The following is a 27,534-nucleotide window of genomic DNA, read 5'->3' on the forward strand; positions in this document are numbered from 1 at the left end:
CTCAGTGAAATGTACTTAAAATCAGTCCTGGAGTTCAGTGAGAATGCAATAAGTGGGGTTGAATATAAGGATGAAAGAGAAGAAAATGTGGCCACCGAATATAACCTTGAGGCCTCCATCAAGAGAAGCACAGTGCACGCATGTCTATACCTGTAAGACATAAAATAATTAGAAACAAAAGCTTCCTTTACTGTGGTATCTGCAATGCAGAGATCACAAATCTTACCTTTCTCTCCTTTCATTATTTGTTCCCACCGTGATATTAAAGATAGAATTACAAAACTTCTAGCAGCCTGTAAGTAGGAGGAACACTTTTTGAGTAATTACTATTTGCCCGCCAGCACCCAGGTGTATAAAAATAACTAGAATTCCCTAGAGTGATTTATACATAGCTTCATCATGCCTATCTCTAACCATGATTCTTTGGAAAATTAATCTTTTACACGTAACTGGAACCATTTGCTAAAGCACATATGCTTAATGACACAAAACAAAAATGTAGCAGGAGTTTATTCAGAAAATCCCTTTCAGCAAACGCTTACCTGTGTGTTGCTACCAAGTATCCAGAATTAAGTCTGTAAAGCCCGTTGCCATGTTTCCCTATACAAATCATCATAAAAGCCTTTTCTAGGAACATCTACTCAGCAGTATGTTTTGTAAGCTAAATAAATAACACCAGATGCACACGTGTTAGTGGCAGCCCAGCCATCAGACTCAGTCTAGCCATTGCTCAGGTTTATCTGCAGCCTCTTTTTCCCATTACCTTCCTGCTCTTAATGCAGAGCTCGGTCATTTGTTTTTTAATCTGTCGTGCAAGTAATTTCTCTTTGCCTCACGTATAAAGACTCCTTCCAGTTTCAAAGACTGATTTCTAAATTGTCTCTTATCTCTTTCTACTTTCTTCACATATTTCTCCAACCAAGTATTTCCAGCACTTCATCAACCACGCTACCCTGTGGTTTCTTTACATTTCCTCCTTCCAATGCAAATTGCCACCTTTAAGAAACTTTCAACTTGTGGGCCACAATATCCAATATTTTGTTTCTCTTGGTAAGCAATGCTTTCCTCCAATTCAGTTTGCTAGACGTTTGCTCTCCATGGACTGCATTCTTCTGGTATTTGGGATGGGTGTTACCTCTACCCCTCTGCAGAAAGATACCAAATACTTGGAGCCACATGTCATTTTTATTTTGGTATGCCCTGCTGAGCCAGTTGCTCATTGCATCTCGGGAGTCTGTGTGGCTCACAAAGGTCTCACACAGCCCCTTTCTGACCTCCCCTGGCTTCTCAAGGCCAGCTTTGAGGCTGAATCCTAACTCTTCTGGAAAGACTGCAGGCTCCAATTCTCCCTGTGGTGATGCTCTCATTGCAGGTGGAATGTAAACTCAGGAGACAGTGGCAATAAAGACTTCCTGGGTGAAGTCTAACAGTCTAACAGCCTACTGAACAGTAGACTGATGATGCTCACCCTTTTTAGGTTGAATAAGGAGGGCAGAGGGGGGAGGAATGAAGTCAAGAATCCAATGTATCCTACAGAACAAGAAGAGTGAGGGAAGGGGTGGGTAAGAATCCTGAAAGGCATGACAAGGGTCATGGTGCACTGTGTTCATAAACTGCTTTGTTAAATGGCAACTCCTTTGTATAACTACTCAAAGATAATTTTAAAAAATTAATGCTCTCCATGCGTGTGGACTGGGCACCTCTGTACATTTGTGTTTTCGTGATTTGCTCTCACGCAGAGTTCCTAGACAAGTTAGAAGGACTATTGTTGTACCACCTTTCCTAAAGCCGTGAAATCTTTCCTAAAGCCATGAAATCTTTTAGTGGTTTTCTTCCAGTCTGGATCTTCTAACAGGTAAACAAGAAATTCCCTCTAATTGTTAGACACCATCAATCCCTTTCCCCAGTCTTCTTTATCTTACTGTGTGTCATCAACAAATGAGATACATTTTGAAGATGTATGGATATTTTTTCCTCTGCTCACTTGATCTCATCATTGCTTTTTAAAAATTTTTCATGAGCTCTAAAGACTATTTCTTTTCCCTTAGTCCTTCTTGTGTAATTTACTCACTCATATACAAGTCATCAAGGCAAAATATTGTTTTCACATGGCCAGGATTTATTATTATTATTATTAGAGGTAATATTAATATAGAATAGAAATAACAGTCCTCATAAACACCAAACTAATCAGCACTGAAATCTCTACCATGTTAGGAGAGAGAAGAATCCTTGCAGGAAATAGTGGATGTATTCAGGACACCATTGTGCAGTGTACTTAAGTTCACTGCTGTATCTAAGTTGACTGCTGTATCTAAAAACTGAAGAGTAAAACAGAACTGGGAGTGCTCGAAGCTTTGCACAAGCAGCAGTTAGTTCAATGAAGTGCTGCGAGGTGACCAGGTAGTGACAACAGGCAGTGGGTATCAAGGCTTCCTCAGAAATACTCTTGGACAGACTAGTTGAAGCCAGTTTGTATAGCTGGTGACTATTTTAGCAGTAGTTTAGAGAGATTTTGAAAATGGTTTGGGGGGAAAGCAGGAATCAACTCAGAATTATGGATCTCATCAAAGACAAGAGTAAGACCATTTAAAGGAAGAGGTGGGATTCTCTGGTAGAATTCAGGGACTGATGTGGGGAAGACCATGTTAGAAGACTGGCAGAATTTCTTTAAATGGCCCAACTTACCTGTTGGAGAATCAAATAGCAATAAGAAACAGATAAAAAATGTACAGACTCTCTTTTCTCTTTTCAAGTTATTGTTCCTATAAAGCCACGTGTCCTATTCATAAATGATTACTAGATATCAGTAACTACATAAAGGACTTTAACCTTGTTAACTAACGTACTCTTCTTAAACCATTCAAAGGCCAGAAGGAAGTCAACTAACTTGATGAAGAGCTTTAGCGAGGAAGTTTCAAGCCTTCCAAATTCTCTACAATGCATCCCTCTGAGCCTTGTAACATGTGATCCTATGTGTCAACCTGACCAGCCTAAGAGATGTCTATGAGGTAGTAAGCTTCATTTCTAGATGTGCATTTGAGGAAATTTCTGGAAGGTATTAGCATTCGAGTGAATAGGTAGGTAAAGCAGATCATGACCCTCCCCAGTGTGGTCACCACCAACCCACAGAGGGCCAAAGCAAACATAAAGATGAAGGGAAAGAGAAATCCTGCCCAAATGTATCTTCAGACTTGAACTGGATTACACCACTAGCTTTCCTGGTTCTCCAAGTTAGCAGAGGGCAAATTGCGGGACTTCTTTTCCTCTCATAATTATGCTAATTTCAATTTCTATTCTGTTTCTGGGGGGAGGGGAGGATGTCTTCCATTTCTCTCAGGGAGAACCCTGATAAAATATATCTGGCTATTATGGAGACCCCAAGTTGAAACGCACTCGGTTGACAGCTAGGTTAACTTCTCTTTGTGGTCCTTATGACAAGATGTTTAATGAGTTAGTTGACTTTGCTAAACTTCAGTTCCTACTTATCAACCTGAATGACAATAGGTCCTACCTTGTGGGGTTATTGTAAAGGTGAAATAATTTACCTTTAGCATGTTTACTGCTTCTGGAAAATAGTACATGCTTAATAAATGCCTTTTATTAGTAAGAGAAGTTATAGGTAAAGTCATTTGGTTGTGTTCCCTTTCAAGTGGACTTTTATCAAGTCCTACGTAGAGTAAACTAAGCCTCCCTCTCTGGCTAGCATGAGGCTCACATTGGGTGGCTGGCATCTCTGTTCCCTTTGCCTCAAACCTGGACTTCTGAGTTAGGACCATACCATGTCTACATTTACAGACCCTTTGTCCTTGTTACTCAGGCTCAAATATTTTCCCATGTTATTTTCCTATTTTTGCCCTCAGTTGAAGCAATCTTCTATTGTCTTTTAATGATCTCAAGCAACTATTTTGATTGCAAATAATATATACAATCTTTAACTTGCTGCTTCCTGACATTTGGGTGATACTCAGCCAGGATTTTTTATACTCTTCCCTGAAACTTTCCCTCACAAGAAATCAGAATGGTCCCACCCCTTATGCATCCATTGTATGAATACATTATATGCCCACATGCTGGGCGTCTGGGATCCCTCTGACGGCTTTGTGTCTTCTTGTGTGGCACACAAACTTCTGCTGCTGTGGCAGATACCCGAACTAAGGGAGGAAAAGACTAGTTTTGTCCCAATTTCCAAGGTTTCCGTCCATTATAGCAGGGATGGATGGTGGAACTGAGCAGCTCTCAGCATGATACCCAGGAAAGAGAGACAGAGACGATGGGAACCAGGTCAAGACAGAACCTGCAAGGACACACTCCCAGTGAGCTACACTCTCCAGCTATGCCCCAACTCTTAAAGCTTCCAGAACTTCTAAAACAGTTCCAACAGCTGGGAACCAAAACTTCAATATGTAAGCCTTTAAGGGGGGACATTTTTAATATGCAAAATACCCTGACAAAAATTGCTTCATAGACTCTTGCACAATCCTCTAAGTCTTCTAATAGTTAAATATTTCTATACAACACAAGGGTCTTTTAAAAAAAATCTCAATTTGGTCTTTCCCTATGGAGAAAAGTACGCATGTTCTACTTTCTTTATTGAGATTGTAGTTTCCTGTCTTTGAAATTCAAAACCCTCATTGGTTTTGCTATGGTTTCCTAATACTTTGCTCCTTTACCATATTGTCCTTCTCTCTCAGAGTTAGAAATAAAGACATTCGCATTTTGACCAGGATGGCTTTCTCCTGCTCTAGTTCTCTGCTCTATAGACTCTCCATTTCACGCTCCCCTTTCTCCTCTCTATCAGGAGCACGTGAGATTCCCCACAGTATTCTTTCTTCTCCATGTCATGGCACCGGAGCCTTGGCTTCCACTTCCGTGAAGTGATGACATTAGTCAAGGAAGGAACTCCTTTTGAAACGTCTTTACAGATAATAAACACAAAACACAGAAGGGTTAATAAATTCTCCTAAGAGAATATATATATCTATGCATATAAATGCTGAGGTCTAAATGTTTGTATCTTCCCTAATTCATATGTGGAAGCCTACCGCCATGTGAGACCATTTAAGTAGGGATTTGGGGGTGGGATGGACTCAGGAGGGGAAGGACATTTTGAATGAGATTACAGCCCTTGTCCAGGAGAATCCAGGGAGCTACAATGCTCCTTCCATTGTCCGTAGTCAGCTGACCTATCTTCTCCAGAAAGAACCAGCCAGGGAGCTTAAACACAGACTTCCCAGGCTGAAGACTGCAAGGGATACAGCCTTGCTGTTTGTAATCCACCTAGTTTATGATTTCATTATCACAGCCCAAGTGGGTTAAAACAAAAGCGAATTGCATCCAACATTAAAACACAATGTGTTTGAGTCCTGAGCAGGTTATTGCTGATTGACTCTATGCTGACTTGATCATGAGCTGAGGGACTATCACAGCAAATTATCACTGTAGTTCTCTAACTGTCATTTACTACCATCATTTAAATAGACATCTGCAATCATATCATTTTCCAGTGAGACGCTAACATTTTCTCCCAGGGTAACAGCTATTAATTTATATTTCAAATAACATGAGGCACACTCCAGGTAAATCCAGTATTTCCAGGCCTGTTCTCAGCCATGCTTACTTGTGAGCCAGTGTGCACTGTGAACTTGCTGGATGGTCAGAGGAAGTCATTTAACCCTGATAGGTCTCAATTTCCTAATTCATAAAATAAATGGGCTGTATTTCCCTAAGGTCTCTTCTAGGTCTAACTGTTTTTAATCTCTGCTGTAAGACAGAAATAGTCATTGCCAGCTTCTTCCGTATTCTGGATGTGTCCCCTGAGATTTCTCCTGCTGGGAGAGATTTATCTACAAAATCAGAGGCATAAAAGTGTATAAGTGAAATATGAAAGGCTTATTAAACAGGCCATACTGTTTAACGCGGAGTGTGACAACTGTGCTTTGCACTAATAAAGTGATGCAGCTTGCCAGTCTAGTGAGAACAAAAACCAAGACTGCCAAGGCAGATGTCAGGCAGGTGTAACATCAATATCCTTCCGTGTCACTTTTCAGTTACAATTGCAAGTTTTTGACAGCCTACATCCTTCTAACTACCATTTTCTTTTTGCTACAGGCTTCTTGTTCTTCAACAGTTTTTGCAGCCTTATTATCCCAAATCAGGATGAGTAGTTCAATCTCTCTGTTTCTCTGTCTCTGTCTCTGTTTCTGTCTTTACTCTGTCTGTCTGTCTCTGTCTCTGTCTCTATTTCTGTCTCTGTCTGTCTCTCTGTCTCTGTCTGTTTCTCTGTCTCTGTCTCTCTGTCTCTGTCTGTCTCTCTCTGTCTCTATCTCTGTTTCTGTCTCTGTCTCTCTGATTCTGTCTCTGTCTGTCTCTGTCTCTGTCTCTCTGTCTCTCTCTGTCTCTGTTTCTCTGTCTCTGTCTCTGTTTCTGTCTCTGTCTCTCTGTCTCTGTCTCTGTCTCTGCCTCTCTCTGTCTCTGTTTCTCTGTCTCTGTCTCTGTTTCTCTGTCTCCGTCTCTGTCTCTCTGTCTCTGTCTCTGTCTCTCTGTCTCTGTCTCTCTGTCTCTGTGTCAGTCTCTCTCTCTCTCTTTCTCTCTCTCTGGGGGTGACCTTTTTCTGAAGGAGAAATGCATTTGTGGAATCAGAAACTCAGATAATCAAAATCTCCATTCCTCTGTTAACTCTGTTTGATGTCACCGTTTGAGCTGACAATGATGAAAACGGTTGCAAGGCTCAGTGTTTCTCCGAGTCAGTGCAGAAAATATTCACTAAACCAAGAAATCTTGCACAACGATCTTTCTATCCTAGGCACACCAGTGACCCAGGTTTCAAAGGCAGGGTGTGATTTGGCACTTGTGAGGCAGGACCAGGATTAGGTGTAGAACATCTGGCTTTCCTCAGAACTAAGGGGGTTTCTGGACAGAGTTCTCTCAGTGCTCACCTGGGGAAGCCCTCGGCACATTGATGGGAGTTGGCCTGGCCTTGAGACCGCCCTTCCAGGGAGCTCTGAGGTCTGCTTCTGATTTTGATCCTAGGATATAATTTTAAAGAGCAAGGGTAGAATACTGGTTTCAAAACAAATGTGTATCTGTTTCCAATATTCGATCTCCCTTAGTACTGATGTGTGAACTTGTGTATGTTTCTTTTTAAACTTACCGTGCCATATACTCGAAAATTAGAATAGGAACAAATGCCTTCTTCCGAGGACTGTGAGTTTTACAAGAGATGAATAGCATAAAGTTCCTGGTCAAATGGAATCTCTCAATGATTGTTACCTTTTACTTTAAACATTATCTTAATTTTTTCCTTCCATAAAACATCAGTTCAATGAATATCATTATAACATAGAACTGTAAATGAAACCTGATTAGAAATTATCTTTCTATTTGGGTGACTCAAATAAGATTTTATTTTGCTCATATTGAGTCTTTGAAGCAAATATGTCTTTAGAAAGTCAAGTGAACACAGAAATATGACTAATATATGTACAATTTTATGTTTCCAAAATGAATGTGCAATGATGACAGCCTTCATCATACCGTAATAATTATTTCATCATTCAACATTGAGTTTATTGAAGGAAGTAAAATTTCAATGCAACTGCTTTAGCTCAGAAGTATAATAATCAAAGTAGAGAAAAATAAAAATTCTACATAGTCAATGACTAAATCCAACCGTATACTGAGGTTCCATGATACTCTTTTTCTAACTTTTTTGAAAAGAAATATTCAAGAGGTAACTCAACCCTTTGGATGTTAAAGTCATTTGTCATCTAAGACCACAATTTTGGTAAAATAGTACAACCTATGGTCTGGGCCTAAAATCAGAGAGGATTACAGTTGGAGCCAATGGACCAGAGAAAAGCAATAGAGGGAGAGGTCTTGCAAAATAAGAATTATGGGATGTGACAGGTGATCTGCTATAAAGAACAAGAGACCATGAGCTCAGTGATAATTGTATGATTGTCATTTATATTCTAACTATTAGAAAATTACCAAAAGAAGAACTCTGAACCCTCAGGATAAGAAAATTTGAAACTGAATCAACTAATATTTAATCATTAATATGATAAATCATATTTGACTCTCACATTATAATTCACCATCTAACACTTGGAAAATATTGAAATAGAGTAGATGTTAATAATTATTATGGTGGATTTAGCCTTCTTCCTTTGACTTTTTCTAGGTATCTTTTTTCTATCATATTAACTATATGGCCAGAAATCAAATTATTAATATACAAGACAAATTTATGATCATTAGAACAATCAGGAGATACAACTGATGCCACTGTTGTGCTCATTCCTCAAGCTTATTAGAACCATGATTTTGGTTCATGATTTGATTATAGATCACCATCTAATTAATTTTGGCAAGTTCCTTGGCACAAAATAATTTATTGAATATTATCAACATTTGTCAACCTGGACATATGGGCCTTTTGGAAGATATTTTATTTTTTTTACAATAGAAATATTAAATCACGAATTCTAACCTTTCCATTCACAGATAGGAAAAATGAGGAAAATAAGACATTTGAGGAAGGATTAATCTTACAACCTAATTCTTCTGACTCCAGGTGTTTGGCCATCTCTTGCACCAATATTGATAGAGAATAAAGAAGAAAAATTGCATCAGTGACTGAGCATTGATCACCTACCTTGTTATTTGTCAATGCTCTCAAAAGGAGCAAGAGCTCTCTCCTTGCTATGTCCTTTTGCAAATAGATGTTCTTCCTCTCTCCTCTATTGATCCAGTTTGTTTGCTAAACTTCATCTTCTGGTGTACCTTAACAATTATGCCTTCAAGGACATTTATTAATGCAGTACAGAAAGAGGAAGGAAGGAAAGAAAGAAGGAAGGAAGGAAGGAAGCAGAGAAGGAGGGAGGGAGGGAAAGAGGGAGATAGGGAGGAAGAAAAAAAGAAACAGTTGAGTAGCAATAAAGAATTAGATAATAAATAAACTCAGTTTATTGTGGCCTCCTTCATTGTTCTACACTCCTTTAAGAAATTCTGAACCATCTACAGAAAGAATCATCTTGTCTTATGGAGTTATTCTAAAGAAATTATAATTATTCCCAAATAATTTCACCTGTCCTTTATGTGAAAACCATCATGGTCCTTCCAAACCTTCACACTTGGCAACTGATTGTAAACCACCCCAAGGTGCCCAAATAAGAGATACTACACATATGCACATAGAAAAAAAACCTTTTAACAAAATCTGACTCAAGAGGAGGAATTCTGTGGCTAGTCTGGACAGATGTTTTATTTGAGCAGTTATTACAAATGGATCTTAATTTGTTCTCAATGTAAAACAGTCAGTGGGGAATAGCTCTAATAGTCAGGTAGAAGCTCAATAAAATAAATCAATAACATATGTCCTAGAAGAGCATAACCCTTTCTAATACCTTGATCGATATTGACATTTGACCTACAGAATTTGTCATTTACTAATTTTTTTGGGGGGTAAGATTGTGCTGATGCCAGGGCTATACCCCACAAGAGACTGTAGTATGGAGAACCACATCCTCCTGGCTCTTGCCAACATTTTTCTGACCCATCGCCATTGTATTGCATCACTTTCGAAATACAGGAAATGATCCTTCTTTGTGTCAGACCTGCGTTCCCTTCTGTATCTCACATATCCACGCTGGCCAGTCACTTGCCAGGTCAGTATATTAACTCACTCTGTGCAGTTATTTGTACCCAAGGTTCACCAAACCACAACATTAAACCTCAGCTTTCTATGAAATGCATCCTGTGGAGCTGTAGCCAATGATTTCCTCAGGTCAAGCTCACCATAGCCCTTAGACTGCGGAGAGTAGAGGGAACAGGTAGGGAAAGGTTTCATCTAGTCTGTGATCCCAAACAGAATTGAGATGACTGTTGGTGCATTCATCCTTCCCCAGGCTTCTGTGTGGACAGAGTACACAGAGTGCTAATCTTCAGCACTGAAGAGGATGGAGTCTAAACACTGGTTGTTTGCATTTGTTTGTCTTTGGCTGGTTGGTTGGTGATTGGTTGGTTAGTTTTAGGAAGTAATACTGTTTGAACTCAGGACTTTGCAGTGGCCCAGCCGGCATCTTTCTGCTTAAGCCTCATGCTAGCCCCTAAACAATATTACACTCAGTGACTGTGACATAAGGCAAACCTGAAAGTTTACTCTTGAGAAATAGCAGCAATGCTGTAAGATTTGGGGAAGTGTGTTCTATAGAAGAAAGAATTGGATAAAATTATTCTAGTAGGGCCTAGTACGATGAATACTTAAACATGACACACTTGAGACAAAGGATGTAATTGTAGTGGTTAAAAAGAAACAGATGGAAAGCAGAGAAAAGCAATGATTATAATTTGAGCAGAAACTAGGTGTTATATAGCAGGGGGAAAGTAGTACTTATGGAAGTATTATGAAGAGAAGCGTCCTCAAAATCCCATTTCCCAGGGAGGGAACAGCAATTCAGAACAGTAAATTCACTTCTCAGAGACATCCAGCTACTATCTGAGAAAGCAGAAGTTCAAACCCAGGCCTGCCTAATCATAGCGCCTTCACCATTACCCACCTTCTCTTTCTGCTTCTCTTTTATTGCGTTGACAGACAATTGTCAGAAACATTAAGGTACAATCTATTGCACCTTGTATGTGCTTTTGAACTTCTGCGTGAACTCCGTGTGCTGTGTCTCCTTAGAGTGCTGATTCCCTTCTTTTAAACCACCCTACCCATTTCCAAAGATAACTCAGGCATCCTTTATGCTCTTATTCTTAGAGAGTGAGCTAGTAATACATATGAAGGGAAGAAAACAGACTACAGAAAACACACAGAGAGAGGAAAAAAACAGTGTTAAGCAAGGATTTTAGGAGGAAACAAGTAGTAATGAACTTTTTTAACAAGAAAAGGATAAGCAAAAGCTTTCAGTATTTATTTATATCTCAGTAATGAGAGAAAGCCATGATCCAGGGTAGAAACTTTCTTGTAATTTTGTATTACTTTAGTCTGAAATTAGTCTGTATTACTTTAGAGCTGAAAGAAATATAATCTATCATTAAGCTTTGTAATTTGATGCATATACATATATGTATTTATATACCACTTTGATGATGTTTCATAAAATATATACACAAATGAGGTTCCATGTACAGAGCAGTTGGCCAGGCTAAACACTGACACAATGAAAGGACCTAAAAATGGTTCTCCTGGTCTTCCTCTCTCTAAATCAAGACACTACATGGGCAAGTCTCTCACTGGTCCAAGACCTCCTTTGTGGCTGATTACTAGAAGCAGAATCTAAATGTGCTTCTAACAAGGGAATAATGCACCAGGAAGCAAATCCTTCTGTTTTATAAAAATGTGCCTTTTGATAACTTTCAAAAATCCTACCTTGACACTCTTTCTACATCCCTGTATCTGGTTCTGGCCTTATTGGTATGAAAATCAAATATTTAAAACTGGTCTGAAACTGATCATTTAGGGCAATAATACCAACACATTCACTTAGATATTTGTCAATATGATCCCATAAAAAAAGAAAAGCAGAAGCTTGCTTTGCCCTACTAGCTAGGATCACTTACAAAACAAAGAGAATATGTGAAACTCCACTCATTGCCACCAGTTATGTTATTTTCTTGTCTGAGAAATGGGAAAACAGCATGAATTGTCTTTCAGTACTTACGTCGGTGACAGTTTTGCCTATGTCCATCTGACTATGTGACTTCTGTGTGCCTCCTGGGAGTGTAGAAATTTTACAAGGTCAGGTTCTATCAGTTCACCATGAGGCTCCCAACATCAAACATATATCTACAGCTCATTAGATGCTCATAAGTGAGTGACTAATGATACCATGAGTAAAGATATTTGTATAGGAAATTTATATCCTATTAGTCTATTGTCATAAATTCATAAGAGCCAGGCAAGAATTGTGTTCTTTAATAAGTACAAATATCAATGTGCAGAAAGATCAGTTATTAAATCAAAGCATGAAGTTAACAACACAGCCTCTACTAGCTAGGTCTCGTGGATCATGGACATCATCATCATTGTCTTCAGCTTTCACTTTCATGAATTGACTGAAATTGGATGACTGACAGAGTAGAGTTGGAAATAAAATTTTAGGACAAAATATAGAAACATTATTAGCATACACCCTCTATTTCTTTATTCTATTTTTTGGCAATGCTGGTGTTTGAATTCAGGGTCTTATGTTTGCTATGTAAGCACTTTCCAACTTGATCCTTGTGGGTCCACAGATACTTTTTACTTTTTAGTTTATTTTCCAGACACAGTTTCATACTTTGGCCTTGGAATGTGATCCTCCTATTTTTACCACTCACCTGAGTTTAAAGCTGTGAAACCTGAGTTTAAAACCATGATGTGCTTGTATTTTGACCTATGGTCTTTTTATTTATTCATTTATTTTTGCTTGGGGTGATCTAGAATTGCAGTTACCTTATCTACGCCCCAATATCACTGAGATTAAGGTAAGAGATATAACACTCAGCCCTTCATGTATAATTATTATAGCTGTTTTATTTTAAAAATGAACTGAATGTGGAAAATTATACACACACACATATATATACTCATTTATATTTATATGTATGCATATAAAGCAGTTTAGTTTTAATTGCCTTATATAATAATCTGTACTTCACTACTCTGTATCTTTCATTTTTCTTTTTACAGGATTTATTAGAAGATATTTTACTCTCATATTTTATTTTTAAATATCTGTGTGTAGTATAAATTATTATCTATCATTATGAAACATGTTTTTTGAATGCAAGTGCAGAGACGTATTACTTAACTTGTATCCCAAGCTGGTCATTTCAGATATAGCACAAGTGTTACCAAATCTCCTGACAGTTCCAAAGGGATGATGATACATGTACAGGTAGGACCATTCTCACACAAAGGAAAAGAAAACAAGATATGAAGCAAGCATGTGGAGAGTAAACTAGCAATGACAGATTTTTTCCCTTGAAAATGAATTGAAATTTACATAGAGAAGACTGGAAAGAGGGTGTCCTGGAGGCTGCTACCAGAGAGACAAGCTTAGACTTCTGGTGGGAGGCAGAAGAGAGGGTTCAGTGCTGCAGCTGCAGGCAGGCAGAGGAGATGGGACATGGACTCCAGTGTGAGCAGAGGAAGAAGACTGGGTAGGATTCGGGGTGCTGGCCATAGAGAAAAGAGGGGGTCCCATCTTCTTTTCTCAGGAAGAAGGTGACCGGCACCAAGAGGAAAGAACAAAGGCCTCACATCTACTTCAGACTGCCTAACTTTCTTAGGAAGCCACACAATGAGGTTACAACTCGTGATTATTTCAAAACATCAGTAACAAAGAAGTGAACCTAAACCCAAATAACCAGATGTGTAAATACACCCCAACGGGCAGCTGGCTTTCAGAGAAAGAGGTGTTAAGAAAGTCTAATGGCTACTTAGAAATAACCTTTATGTCTTCTCAAGTATTTCACCAGAATTTTTGATATTTTGTGGGGCTCATCCAAGTTTATATTTGAAACAAATCCTTATGAGGTACCACAAAAGATCTCATACTTTATTCTAGCCTTGTATGAAATGTCTGGAGTTTTAAGAGTCTATGGAGATGGAGAGTGGATCGGTGGTGGTCCTGGGAAGGGAGCAAGAGGTACCAAAAGGAAATGTAAAATGACTGCTGGTGGAAATGATCACGGAAAAGGCTCTCAAATCGTTTGTATTGATGAGTGCACATCTCTATGAAAAATGGCAAAGCCACTGAATTATTTTAAGTGGATGATTTATGGAGTATATGAGTCAAATTACAATTGTTTTAAAATAAAAACTAAAACTTAAGAGTTTAAAACAAAATAGCAAGCCACATTCACCTTACCCCCTTAGAACCCTGTAGAAATGTTCATTTAGAGGACTGTTTTCAAAGCTGCTTCCTGAAACATATCAATGTAATAATAATTGGGTCAGTCATCTATTACTCGTGTCTACTAGTGCAAAAAAAAATAAAATGGATTTTAAAATTAAGTTTGGGGATAAAGACTGAACATGGGGAATTTTTAAAAGTCAATTTGGAAGATGTGAGAATCCATAGTATACTATTTCAACGATTTTAAAGTTTGCAAAGATCTCTGTAGGGTGTTTATGAAAATTGGAAAGCTTTCTCTCTATTGGGTGGTTTGCACATAGCTCAATATAAAGCAGAGGGGGATGATAATGGTATGTATAGACCTGACTGGGCAATGGTGCCCACTAGGCTCATCTCTGTGTTGCCACGAGGGTCATTTTCAGATGTGACATTTAAACCAGTAACTTTTGGGTGACGCGTATCATCCTTCAGAAAGTACTTGCACTGTGTTCTGTGGGAAACTTAAAGGCAATGACTGAGGCTCTTGGATGTGAATAGATTCCCCATGAGAATCTTCAAAGCAGACTCCTTGTGAGAATTTCCAACCTGCTGCATTGTGGAATTTTCATTCAAGACTGCACCATAAATTCCTTTCTGAATTTCCAGCCTGATAGCCTGGCCTGCTCTACAGATTCAAAATTTGGCAGTTCTTATGCTCATGTCAGTTAATTCTTACTAAAAATTTCTCTCTTCTGCTGAGGCTGACTAATACAACCAAACTCAGGTGTTGTCTCTTCATTCCTTCCTAATGAAAGAACATAGTTATCAAAGAGAAAAGTATAGAAATTCCATATAGGAGATGCATGTTTGAATTTTCAATGCCCATGTTGAGCAGATCAATGTTACATATCAAAAACACTGATCAACTAATTTCTTTATAAGTAAACACTACAGTGTCCATAGAGGGACATTTTGCAACCGGGGTTTCCTCAAAGGATGGCGTGTATCTGCCAACTAGCTCAGGCTGGTGGTACTTTCTATACAAGAAGGAGGTAGAAACAAAGAATGAAGTATGTGCAGCATATCTTATGACTTAAATGCAAACAAAATTGGGGATTGTGCAAATAATTGAAATGCAAAAGAGAGTAATCAATAGAATCATTTCATCTGGTTAATCTTCCCTGAATTCACATTCTTTTTCGTCAGTGAAAATCATGTTGAGGCAGGATGAGCATCTCACCATTTGCCTGGATGCTTCATTACAGTGCAGTGGCTCTACAGTAATACAAATCTATGGCAAAGATAGGAATAAAGGAAAGTTTGCTTTTATTAGGTAAGCTTTAAAAGGAAAAGATTCTGTTGTTATTTTTGTTTTTGTCTGTTTGAGCAGAGCCATGACATTGCTTAGTATTAAGTAAAGCCAAAAGAACTGGAATGAAGAAATGATTAAAGGGAGTGAAGAGAGCTCAACTGGGAATTTCCACTTTTATTTCTATTATTTTCTTTTCTGTAAAACAAAATGGGAAGTAGAAGTGTACTAAGAATTGGGAAATTATGAAGAGAATCACTGATTTATATCCCTGGAGTGAGAAGCATTGATTTTTTCTTCTTCAGTTAATTAAGGTGCTATTTTTCAGGACCATGAGGACTAGCTATTTCTTCTTTCATAATTTCATGTAAGATCCAGGGACTCAGATCATGTAATGATCTCACCAGTCTGGTATCCCCATATAACTGATAAACACTGAAAGCAGTAGCCATCATCCACAGAGCTCAAAGGTACAATGACCTTCCTAAGAATATTTTAAATACTTGTGTTTTAAATACTGTATTTCTTCCTTCAGCTAAAACCCTAGTTTTCTGATCAGTGTCATTTTGGATGAGACAATGTATTTAGTTCACAAGTGATGTCAGAGTTATTCTCAAGTGTGACTCATCCTTTATTTTGCTGACAAATATGAAGTCAACTGGACTTACGGAGAAAGTTCTTAGAACTTCTGCATGGTTTTGTTTGGGGTCAGATGGTGGAGGGCTGGGACCATTGGAAGGCCTTCTTGATTCACCCTCGAGTCTGGTGCCAGAGGCAAGGAGACTGACACAGCTGAGAGGTGAAACAGGTACTGCACCTTGAGTTTGTTCCCAGGATGTGTGTGTGTGTGTGTGTGTGTGTGTGTGTGTGTGTGTGTGTGTGTGTGCGGGTCCAGGAGGCTGTTAAAATACCTGACAGATGAAACTGGAAAAGAACCACTTCAAGAAACAGAATAGTGAAAGTGTTAGGTTTATAGAACAAGGAAAGAATAGTAAAAGCTGAAGAAGAAAGAAGTGCCAAGCCACATACATTGATTAGCCCCTCAGAATAATGACAATTTTCTCACTAGAATCCTTAAAAGCAAGAGGGTTAGTACCTATGAGGCATTGAACATAAATAACTATTCAGCTATTTAATGGACCAGGCACAGTTATCAATGATAACTGAAGGTGAAAAAGAAAATGTCCATGATAAACTAAAGCCAAAGCAATTTATGACTACTATTCAAGCACTACAGAAGATATTTTTAAAATGCTACACAAGAAGAGTAAAATAAATGAAACCATGAAAACAAGAAAGTAAGTAATTCTTACCAGTGAGAAACATTAACTTAGGGGAAAAGAATGGAGAAAGATCTACCAAGCAAATGGAGCCAGAATGTAGGCCATGTAGCTATAGTTATGTGTGATAAAGTAGGCCACAAATACAAACCTGTTAGAAGAAATAAGGAAGACCATCTTTTAGTATTAAAAGATTCTGTCAAGAGGAAATAGCAATTGCTAATCTATCTGCCCAAAAAAAAGTAGCATATACAACTTTACTAAACAAACACTACTGAGCATAAAAGCACATAGACAACACAATGACAGTAGAAGATTTCCACTCCTTTCATTCACCAAAAGACAGATCATTGAGGCAAAAAATCAGCATAGCTGGTGGTGGTGGTGGTGCACGCCCGTAATCAAGGAGGAGGGTGAGGCAGGAGGATCAGGAAGAAGAAAAAATCAGCATCGAAATCTCAGAATTAAATGGCATATCAGATCATATGAACTGAGAGACTTCTACAGCACAGTTCTTCCAGCACATGCACAATAGACATTCTTCTCAGTAGCTCAAAAACTTTCTCCAGAATACATCATATTTTAGTACATAGAATAATTCTCTGCTTTCTATCAAACAATAATGATAAAACTAAAACTTAACCAAAAAAAGACTAGAAATTATACAGATAGATGAGATTGAACAATACGTTTATGAATGGTGGAATGGATCCTTGAAAATATAAAAGGTTAAATACTAAGTTCCTAGAATCTAACAAAAAGAAAAAATGTGTACCATAACTTTTGGGACACAGAGAAGGCAAGACTAAGGGGGAAAGTTTATAGCTACACACACACACACACACACACACACACACACACACACAAGCAATCTCAAGGATACAGCATAATGACACATCTCAAATTCCTGAACAAAAAATGTACAACAAACAAAGAAAGGATTACACTCATTATCTGACTAATGTAACCCTTTTAAAAAATAAGAATTTGCTAAAGCTAAAATTAGCAGCTAAAAAGATACAGTTAATATTAGAGCAGAAATCAATGAAATAGAGATTTTTGTTAATTAAAAGAATCACTAAACAAAAAGGTTTTTGAAGATATAAATAACATGAACTCTTGATCAATTTTACAAAAAGGAGAAAGAAAAAGATTGAAATAAATATAGTTAGATATAAATGGAGCATTTAACAACAAAAATTAAATCTAGAAGATTATATTGGAATACTTTGAAATAATTTTAGAAAAACAGAAAATTTAAAAGAAATGGGTATGATGCTCTTGATCTACCAGAATTGAACAAAGATGATATAAACCACATAAACAGATCTTAACAATGAGATAGTAGTACTAATAACAATTTACAGTTGAAATCTACCAAACCTTTAATGAAGAACAAAAAGCAATACTCTTCAAAGTTTTCCATGAGACAGAAAAGGAAGTAACACTTCCAAATACATTCTATGAAGCTAGTAAGGATAGAATTTTTTCTAAGGGAAATTCTCCAGAAAATAACAAAAATATAGAAACAATACAATACCTCACCAAAAAAATAGAGAGGAAAATATTATACTACATAACATGCCAGTATCTGTCACTGAATTTCTAAATAGAGAAGAAAAATGCCCTAAAATGTCCCCAAATAACCATGGCAGTTAGAAGCATCTAGATATGTAAAATAAATAAATAATATTATTTCTATTTACATACATGTGGCTTAATATTTTCTTTAGAAAATGATGGCCAACACGTGAAAATACTATTACACTAAGACACAAAGACAACAATGATATTTGCTACAAAGTTTAAGTATAAAAATAACAGTTTTATACAACCTAACAATTAGTAATTTCATTGACAGTATAACAATGAATCCGCTACAATAGAATTTAATGGTTGGAAGTAAATTTAACAAAAAATGGTACAGGACCTGGTTAAAATTTACTAAATCTACTAAATGAAGTTATCATCACCTGTTTGCAGTGGGCATTGTGGACACTGTATTGATTCAGACTGCTTAGTAGGCCCTAAACAGGAGGATGGCTGTCCAAGACTGGCTCAGAGGGAAAAGTGTAAGAAACTATCAAAAAAAAAAACCAACAATAAAAGACTGGGGATCAATTAATAAAATGCCTGTCAAGCAAGGGAAAGACCCTGAGCTCAAATCCCCAGTTTTACCAAAAACAAAAAATGCAACAAGGAGCTCAAATCAAAATTGTGCTAATGAAGTGAAATAAGAATAAATGAAGTAGAGTTTTGAGTCTAGAAACACATATTGACATTTACAGTCAACTTATTTCTAATAAGAGTAATAAGAAAATGATATTAAAAAAAGAATACTAACAAAATGGTTCCTTTCAGTAAGTTGTTCTAGGATAACTAAATAACTGCATGCAAAATAGTAAAATCAGATCTTTACCTCTGACCATATCCCAAAATTAGCCCAAGTATATTGTGCTAAATGGAAGGACTAACACTATGAAGTATGAACATTAAAGCATAGAGGTAAATTTACATGACTTTAGATCTAGAATAATTTTGTGAATACAATAGCAAAAGAAAACATAAGAAAAAGAAAAATGGGTAAACTGGATTTAGGTAAAATGGAAAATCCAACTTTTTCAGCATCAAAGAAAACTATCAGTAAACAGAAAAGGAAAGGAGAGCTGGTAGACGCTATAGGTATAAAAATTGGAATTTAAGACCAACTAAGATGGAGGCCTCAGGATGGAATTCAAGTAATACGCCTACACTCTTATACCTTAAAAGTTAGGAATAGCAAGAAATAGAACAGATCTTGAAAAGATTGAAAGCCAGGCTTAAATCAGCTCAATCCATCATGTAACTAAAACAGCTTTCTCATACTTTGCCTGCTTGCCAGGAGCTAGAGGAACTCAGTTCTGCAGTAAGATAACATCTTCCAGAACTTTGACAATTTTGAAATACACAACTCCCAGCAATAAGAAGACATTATTAATCAAGATGGGACCAAGAATATAAAAAAGCATAAGCATTAGATAGTTTTCTACACCCTGGAGCTATCAGACATGAAGTTTAACTGTGATTGATGCATTCAGCAAAGAGAAAAATGTAGACGCACACCAGGAATTGAAATATTTCACAGGAACCAATTTAAAGTTCTAGTACCAAAAATAGGAACGCTAGAGGTTGAAGCTGAGAAATTATGTTGGCTCCCTAAGCTTTTATTGTCAACTTGTCACCTCTGGGTCATTCCATGTGAAGATGGGGGGAGGGGCTGTCTCTGATACAAAGAAGCAGAAGGGTAGGAGTCAGAAAGTAAGCTGTCTGCCAAGAATCCTGCTAAAGAAAATATATCCAAAATCTTGTTCAAAATAGTTTTAGGTTTCCATGAAAAAAAATCACATATATAAACATAAATTTTTCATTTCCATTTATTTCTAGAGTGTTCATGTGTAAACATCAATTTCAGAAGCTCTCATTTGACATACTCAAAAACCAAATCAATATGTACAATTACACAAGTTAAAACTACTGTGGGAACGTAAACTGAGATGTTCACACATCCTGAAAATATATTAACTTACTATTAAGCTTCGTTTTGTTCAGTTCCTTCTCAGAGACAGTGCCCAACACCTTAATGTCAGGAATTGTGCTTCCTCCGCTTAAAGAGCTGTCATCCTCAGTGTAGGTTCACTTTCCAGGTAGCATGACCACTGAAGCAAGACAATGAAGAGAGAAAAGAAAAAGAAAAAATGAACTCAGCACTCTTAAGATCAGGCATTTGATAAAACTGTTTGCTTAGCCAGACCCGGTGTGAAATTCTTTCCATGGGTTTTTACTAAGTAATTTGATCAGATCCTGCAGCATACTGCCCCAGCTGCTCAGCCTGGCCTCCAATCTACACTGCTGGAACAAGATGAACAGGATTGGGTGTCTCTCATTTTCTTTCCTTTTTTATTTTTGTATTTGGCAAGATTTTATTAATTCTCAGACTGGGAACTTCTTTGTGTTAGATTGTCTTTAAATCTGTTTTATTTTATTGGCCTCTTTTGAAAGGTTCAAGTTTCCCCTATCTCCTTTGATTGCTTTGTAGAAGTCCAAATACCTTGGTACTTGGGAAGACTGTCTTTTGTAGATTTTGACCTCCAACTAAGCTCCCACTCAAGGAAATACCACGTGACTGTTATTTATTCACATTTTGCTTCGTTCTCTGCAGTGTACATAATGAATCTTAGGATCCTATCCTCAGAAATAAGAATCCTTAATTAGGATTTTCTGATTCTGGATTTTCTATTCAAGTTCCACATGGGTTTCTTACCATGTTGCTCAGTGAAGCATTCTTTCCTTTTGAGGGGGAAAAAAATGGTGGGGCACGGGCAGTCAACAAAACTGAATGATCTATGAAGCTAGGTTTCAAGAGACCTGTGAAAAATGTGAGTTTCTTCCATTGTCTCCTCAAGTCCATTCTGATGTAGGGATCTGTCATCCGAGCAACCTCTACCTGTAGCTGGGACTGTTGCTGCTGTCTCACTGATCACATCATTCTTCAGGTTTAACTGCCTCTGTTCCTGACTCCAGTTACCTGTGCTTCAATTCTCCACCTTCCCAACACTCGGACACTTGTCCTACCCCATTTTGTAGTCTCTTCAATACGGCTCCTCCAACCATGGTTAGTCAATGATCTTTCCCCAATTCTTGGAGGATTTTATCATCGTAATTATTAATGACAAAGAATTCTTTGCTAATGCTGGAGACAAAGATCTTGAATTCGGGGTTGTGACACGTCCACCGGGACTATTTGCTTATCTAGGAGATATACTGCTTGTTCAACTAGGCCCAAAAGACCTTATGGAAACCATTTGCTACTTCCTTCTTTCCTCTAGTTTTATTGTACCATTCCTTTTCTAAAATTTATAAACATTATTTCTAATTGGCTTAATCAACTGAGAGTCCTGCTTTTTTTGTTTTGTTTTCAAAATCTCCCCAAATGTATTCATTTATCTGTGGATTCTTTTCTACTTCTTATCTGAGTCTTTGTCAATAGTCAATGGCAGCTACCCTCTACTTTGTTTTCACTTGCTGACCTCTTTTGTTGCTCAGAGTTCCTGGTAGTCTAACTCACCAAGGCCCCTTTTAGGCAGATATTATGTAATTTAGAAGTACAGGCATGTGGTTAATAGATCATAAACAGCAGTCATTGCTGTGAGAGGTTGAGAGGAAATACTTTCAAAAGGTCCTGGCCACAGAGGGCACTGCCCAACCTAGGGGTTATGTAATCCTGGGTCTTAAATTCTACTATATGCTTATGACATAAATTAGGCTATATGGTTATGATCAATTTACATCTCATATCCCAATAAAGAAGATGTTCTCATTAACATATTGATTTTTCACTTGATGCTATAACTGAAGATGCCAGGCTGCCCTAGGGTTCCTCTCTTTTTTCCAGCGAATGGTTCTTTTATTAGTAACCTATCTCTCCTAAATAGGTAGTTTATCCTTACTGGCCAAAGCCCAGCTTCTCTTCATCCTCTGCAGAGTGGAGACCACACCTGCCATCTCTGCACAGACAGTCCAGAACTGCTGAGGTGCCATGCTCTCTGACCATCCCTTTTCCATCTTTGTGTCTGTTTTTAAATCAAGGATCATTCTTACTTTATGTATTTGCATACTATCTTTACACACAATTACGAAGCTTCACTGTACACTTTACTTTTCTCTATCTCATACACGATTTCTAGATAATCACTGTGGAGAGGGTATTGAGAATGCTTGTATTCAACTTATTATTAAAAGAAGAACTCAGTTCTTTTCCTTTTAATTTTTCTCCTTTGAATTTTAATTTTCTCCTTTTAGTAGTTGTCATAGGATCCATTTTCTGTGTTCTGGAAATTTCTTTCATCATATAAGTCATTTCTTTTTGAGTGTGTGAAAATACCGTGCAGAGGGACCCATTGCAACAATGAGCTGTATAAGTCATTTCTTTGGGCACTTAGGAATAACGTTAGAATGGATAATAAGACCTTTCTCAGTTTTCCTGAAGTCATAGCTACTAGTCTTCAGGAAAACAATGGGAAAATGGCAATGATAAACATTGTGTCAATAATTTGATAAGAAATTACCACCCTGTTTTAAGGTAAATAGTTTCAAATTACAACTTGGCCAATTGCAGGATTTAAGGGAAACATTATATCTAGTGCAATTGCTTTCTCCCATTTTTTTTATCTCATTTTTGTTCTTTGTTTCAATTACTGCTCTCATCAGGACATGCTGCAATAAAAAACCTGCTCCACTGTCAACATTTCATTTTATCTGGTCAGAATGTGTGGTTTTGAGAAATGAGAATAGCTTTAGAAATGTAAAAAAAAAGAAAGAAAGAAAGAAAAACTAGATTCTATAATTCCTGTACTTCACAGCTTCCTTTGCTGCCTCATAGATATCTCTTCTTGGTCTTTACCCAATAGTGTGTTTTGTTGGCCACCACTGAGCATTTAATTCCAGGATGAAAACAGTCATACAATGGCCTTCCGAGACCCCCAGTTGTGAGAAGAGTGATAACATCGTGGATCATGCCTGCAATGGTGTCTGCAGCCCTGGCTTCAGGAAGAGAGACTCTGTAGCTAAAATAATTTCCAAATGTATTACACTCCAGTCAGTAGAATACTACCATGATTTGCTTTATAGTGGGGTTATTGACAGCTTGTTCATTCATATGTCTATTTCAGAAACCATTTTCTGAAAAGCATCCCATTCTTCTTCACAGCATCCTCTTCATCAAAATGTTGGACATTTTGGAATTTGGTTCTCCACACCAACTATCTTGGCAGCAGGGGCAGATCAACCACAGAAGTTTCAAAGGTCACAAGTGCTGAAGTGGAGCATGCTCTTAGCTAGAGGAGTGTTGGGCATGAAGACAAGACCAGTGCACCCCACTTGCCAAAGGATGGGGTAAAATATGTCAAGAAGAGTCCTCCTGCTCGTACTAGACAGTTCAGGAGAGAGATCCAAAGGCTGGCAAAGATAAAGATGAGCAATGCATGCTCACATCCAGAAAAATGAATGCAGGAGAGAAAGCATGAGAAACAACAGCAAATTCTCTTCCAATACAATGACCCAAACCTAACATCGACCCAGTATACCTAGTACAAATGTTCTCCTATTCAACAATGACTTCAAACCTGCAATGTTTAATATACACCAGTAATTTGTATGTAACAGAACAGTTTCTCAGAAAAAGGCATTTAAAAAGACTTAAGAGGTCCTCCATCTGAATGATCTTTGATTTGAGAGCCTTTCAAGCCAAGAAAGGAAACTTCTGTGAATAGTCTCAGAAACAGACCAGCTTTCCACATTCACTGTGTTGTTTGTCTTTCTGGAGGCTGACACTTCCTTGGTGTGGCAAGATATGCCTGGATCAGGCAGTTTCTTCCAGGTCAAAGTAGAAAATAAAATTTCCAGCCCAACACACATGAGTACAATTCTCAAGAACCAGCTTACCAAGATTCTGGAATAGCTTCGAGAATTGTGAACAAAGAACAAGGGCAGCAAGGAGGAAAGGAAAATGCAGAGTTTCTGAACCGTTCTGGGGAACCCATTGAAAACAAACCGTTTTGGAACTGCCTCAGATATCTCAAGCATGAATTTTCCTTTTTTTCCATCCCTGGTCCATTCCAGTAGCAGATTGAAAGTAGCTTATAATCAGTTTTAGATTGCAAACACAGACAGAACTTCCCTAACACCTAATTTGACTTTTTGACTACTAGCCAACGAATCCTTAAAAGATTAATATGGCGCCATGTAAAAGAAACTTTGGAAGTATCCATCCAAGAGCCTTAGAACTTTAAGTTTTTTACAAGTTTCTCCAGCAATGATTGAGAATCTCAGCCAGGCTGGTGGCTTTAGTAGGGGGTATATTTGGGGGAAAATAGTTGACAAATAAATCTTTTAAATTTTTGCAGTGGAGTTCTGTTAACCAAGTCCTAAGAAAAGCTCAACAGCTTTTTACATACAGGCCATTATTTTATGTGTGACAAGGCAACATTTCAAGCAGAAAATATTAGTTTGAAAATATTATTGCCCCTTCAGAGAACTTCGTGAATTCCATAAACAAGTAAAGCAATGGTTTGGTGGCCTTTGAAAAAGCCAATCATCTTCCATCCATGATTGAGGAACTGTTAATTTATTAGTCAAATCAACTAAATTTTGCATTTGAGACATGTTTGATCTTTGTCCTATGCTAAAATAGTCCCATTCTCAATTATTTATTCATCATAATAGTTTCAATCCTTTAAAGTTCTGCTATAAGTGTGCCCATGAAAATAACAAAGAGCTCCAATTCTTTAACCTCTCTTTCTCCTCTTTTCTTGCCTTATCATACTTCCTTTTTCAAATTAGAATTTATTAGCTATCATTACAGTCATTCCCTTATGAGCACATTCACTCTTTATCTGTTTCATGTCACTTGAGAAGAAGAATGCAGCCATGGGCCTCATGACCATCTGACTCTTCTATGTCCACACCCTTATAGCTGAGAATTATTCAGTAAATTTATATTGTAGGCGACTCTACACCAACCAAGTGTCCAAAAGCAATGATAGCAGTAAGGTCACAAGTCTCTCTTTCTTAGAAAAGTATGCAAGCCATGTTGTGATGGTTACTTTGTTACAACAATCATTCGTCACTGACAAAAGTTCATTCTATGCAGATTAGAATCCAGTGAATGTCCTACACATTAGGAACAGTGTCATAATTCTAGTCTTTGAGTAGATGGTCTCATTTCATTTTCTCAATCATTTCCTTTCCTCACTACCCCTTCAGTGCTCCTCATCACGACTATCACCACAGATAGTGCCCCATATTTTCATTCCTGAACTTTAACCCAGAGCTCATTTCTTCACCCATGACTTATTTATGTTTTCCCTCCTGTAAAATGTAGGCAAAGCATCTCTGTTTCCTAGCCAGTGCAGTCTCTATCCACCTCCCTCTTTCAAGTACTGCCCCGAAATAACCCTTTTCGTCTCTTGAATTCTTAATATCTCTCTTGTTGTTGAAACTTTTTCTGTATACAAACAAGTTCAATATCTACCTCTAAATTAAATAAGGAGAAAAAGGAAAGGGACCCTCCTCCCCTGACCTTTCAGCCTCTCCAGAGATCTTCAGTTGCTGCTTCTCCTACTGCCATATTTATTTTTTGAGACAGTGTTCTGTAATGTAGGCTGGACATAGCATCAAGGTCCTTCAGTTTTTAATCTCCCTCTCAGTAGATGACAACCATGTTTATTCCCCACTCATTACCTCCATTCTTGAATAATTATTAATATTATTATTATTATTATTCAACACATTGAATCTGGATTTCTCCATAAGTCTCCAATTAACTGATTGGGGTAATCTCATCAATCACCTACATTTTTCAAACCCAATGAAATACCTTTCTTTTTGGCAGTACTGGGGATTTAACTCTGATCTTTGTGCTAGCGAGGCAAGTGCTATACCAGTTGAATCTGGAGCTGGATTCCAATTGCAGTCCTATTATCTTTCATGTAGCTGGGATTAGGATTACAAGTGTGAACCATCATGTGCAGTCTAGTGCAGTAACATTTCTAACTTTATTACTTCAAAGGAAGTGAAATGAAATAAAAATGATGGAAAGACCACATTGGGTTCGAAAGCTTCCATACTAGAAATGCACAGCCCACATTCTCATTCTTGTTCTCATTTCCATTCACCATGGCAGGTCACAATGGGTCATTTTAACGGTAACATGAAAGTCTGACTAGAAGAAACAGGTCCAAACTTGTGGTCATCCGCAATGATTACCATAATGCCAGACCTCTTTCTCCTCCAGATGACAGAGGAAACTTCTTCACTTCCTCATCTTGACAAGTATACAATCATCAACGGTGTATGCTGACACATTTAAGACCTTCCCTCTTCTCACCTTCCACATGTAGTTCTTTGTTAGCTCTAAACATTCTGCTTACAAGAAATACCTGAAGGCTTCCCCTACCTTATCTATTCACTGCCTACTCAAAGACTACATGTAAATAACTCAACTCCCCATCTCTTCTAATGACCTTTTTTATTTCTTTTTGCCCTGGATAAGATATTCTATTTTGTCATCCTCCAACTCACTTTTCTTGTTTCTAGTAAAATTGGATATTCAAGTGAAGAAAAAAATGAATCGTTTTTATAATGCTCATCACCTTTTCCCATATGTCTTGAACACCTTTTCTTCATGTGCCCCATCAGGCTGGTTCACATCTGCCCTGATCACTTTCCTGAATGCACCCCCTGTCTGCTCTACCTGCACCCCACCGAGCTGTGAGTATCACCTTGAGCACTAATCCTGAAAATAGGAAATTCCCAATATCCTTATTTTAGCAGTGATGCATTATCAGACCCCATTTTACTTCTACTGCAGACACTTTTCTTGACAGTTGAATAAACTTGTAATCGACTATGAATTTATATCCACTTAGCTGTGATTTCTCTCTCCCTCCAGTTGGCAGGACCTCTGTCTTTCCTGTTCTCTACAATATCTCTGGCACATATCACAGAGCCTTGATAAATGTGTGTTCAATGAGCAAATGACAAATACCAAGTCTACAATGTCCAGGCCATTAATTATTTAAGCCAAGAACAGACTTAAAATGTACTTTCTGCCTCCCTTGCTATTTTTTTTCCCCAAATGCACATGCAGTAGTCAGTTCTCACTGTACTATTGATATAATACATGCATTTTGAATTGGTGAATGACTGACTGAATATCAGATTATTTCTAGTGTCTATTGGCTTTTTACTTAGTGAGTAGACATAAAATCATGGCATAGGACTTTAACCACAGTGCTGCTAATAACAAGTGAGTATCATAGGCTCCTCAAATCCCTAATGACAGCCCAAGTATAAGCTGTGCAATTAAAAAATTAAAATGAATAAAATTCAAAATAAAATTTAAAACTTTAAAAAAGATATCCACTTAGGGGCTGGGAAGGTGGCTCAGTGGTAGAGCGCTTGCTTTGCATGCTCAAGGCCCTGGCTTCAATTCCTCAGCACCACATAAGCAAAAAGAAAAAAGCCGGAAGTGGCGCTGTGGCTCAAGTGGTAGAGCGCTAGCCTTGAGCTGAAGAGCTGA

This window comes from Dipodomys ordii, unplaced genomic scaffold (genome assembly GCF_000151885.1).
Source record: "Dipodomys ordii isolate 6190 unplaced genomic scaffold, Dord_2.0 Scaffold65, whole genome shotgun sequence".
In the NCBI taxonomy this organism is placed as follows: domain Eukaryota; kingdom Metazoa; phylum Chordata; class Mammalia; order Rodentia; family Heteromyidae; genus Dipodomys; species Dipodomys ordii.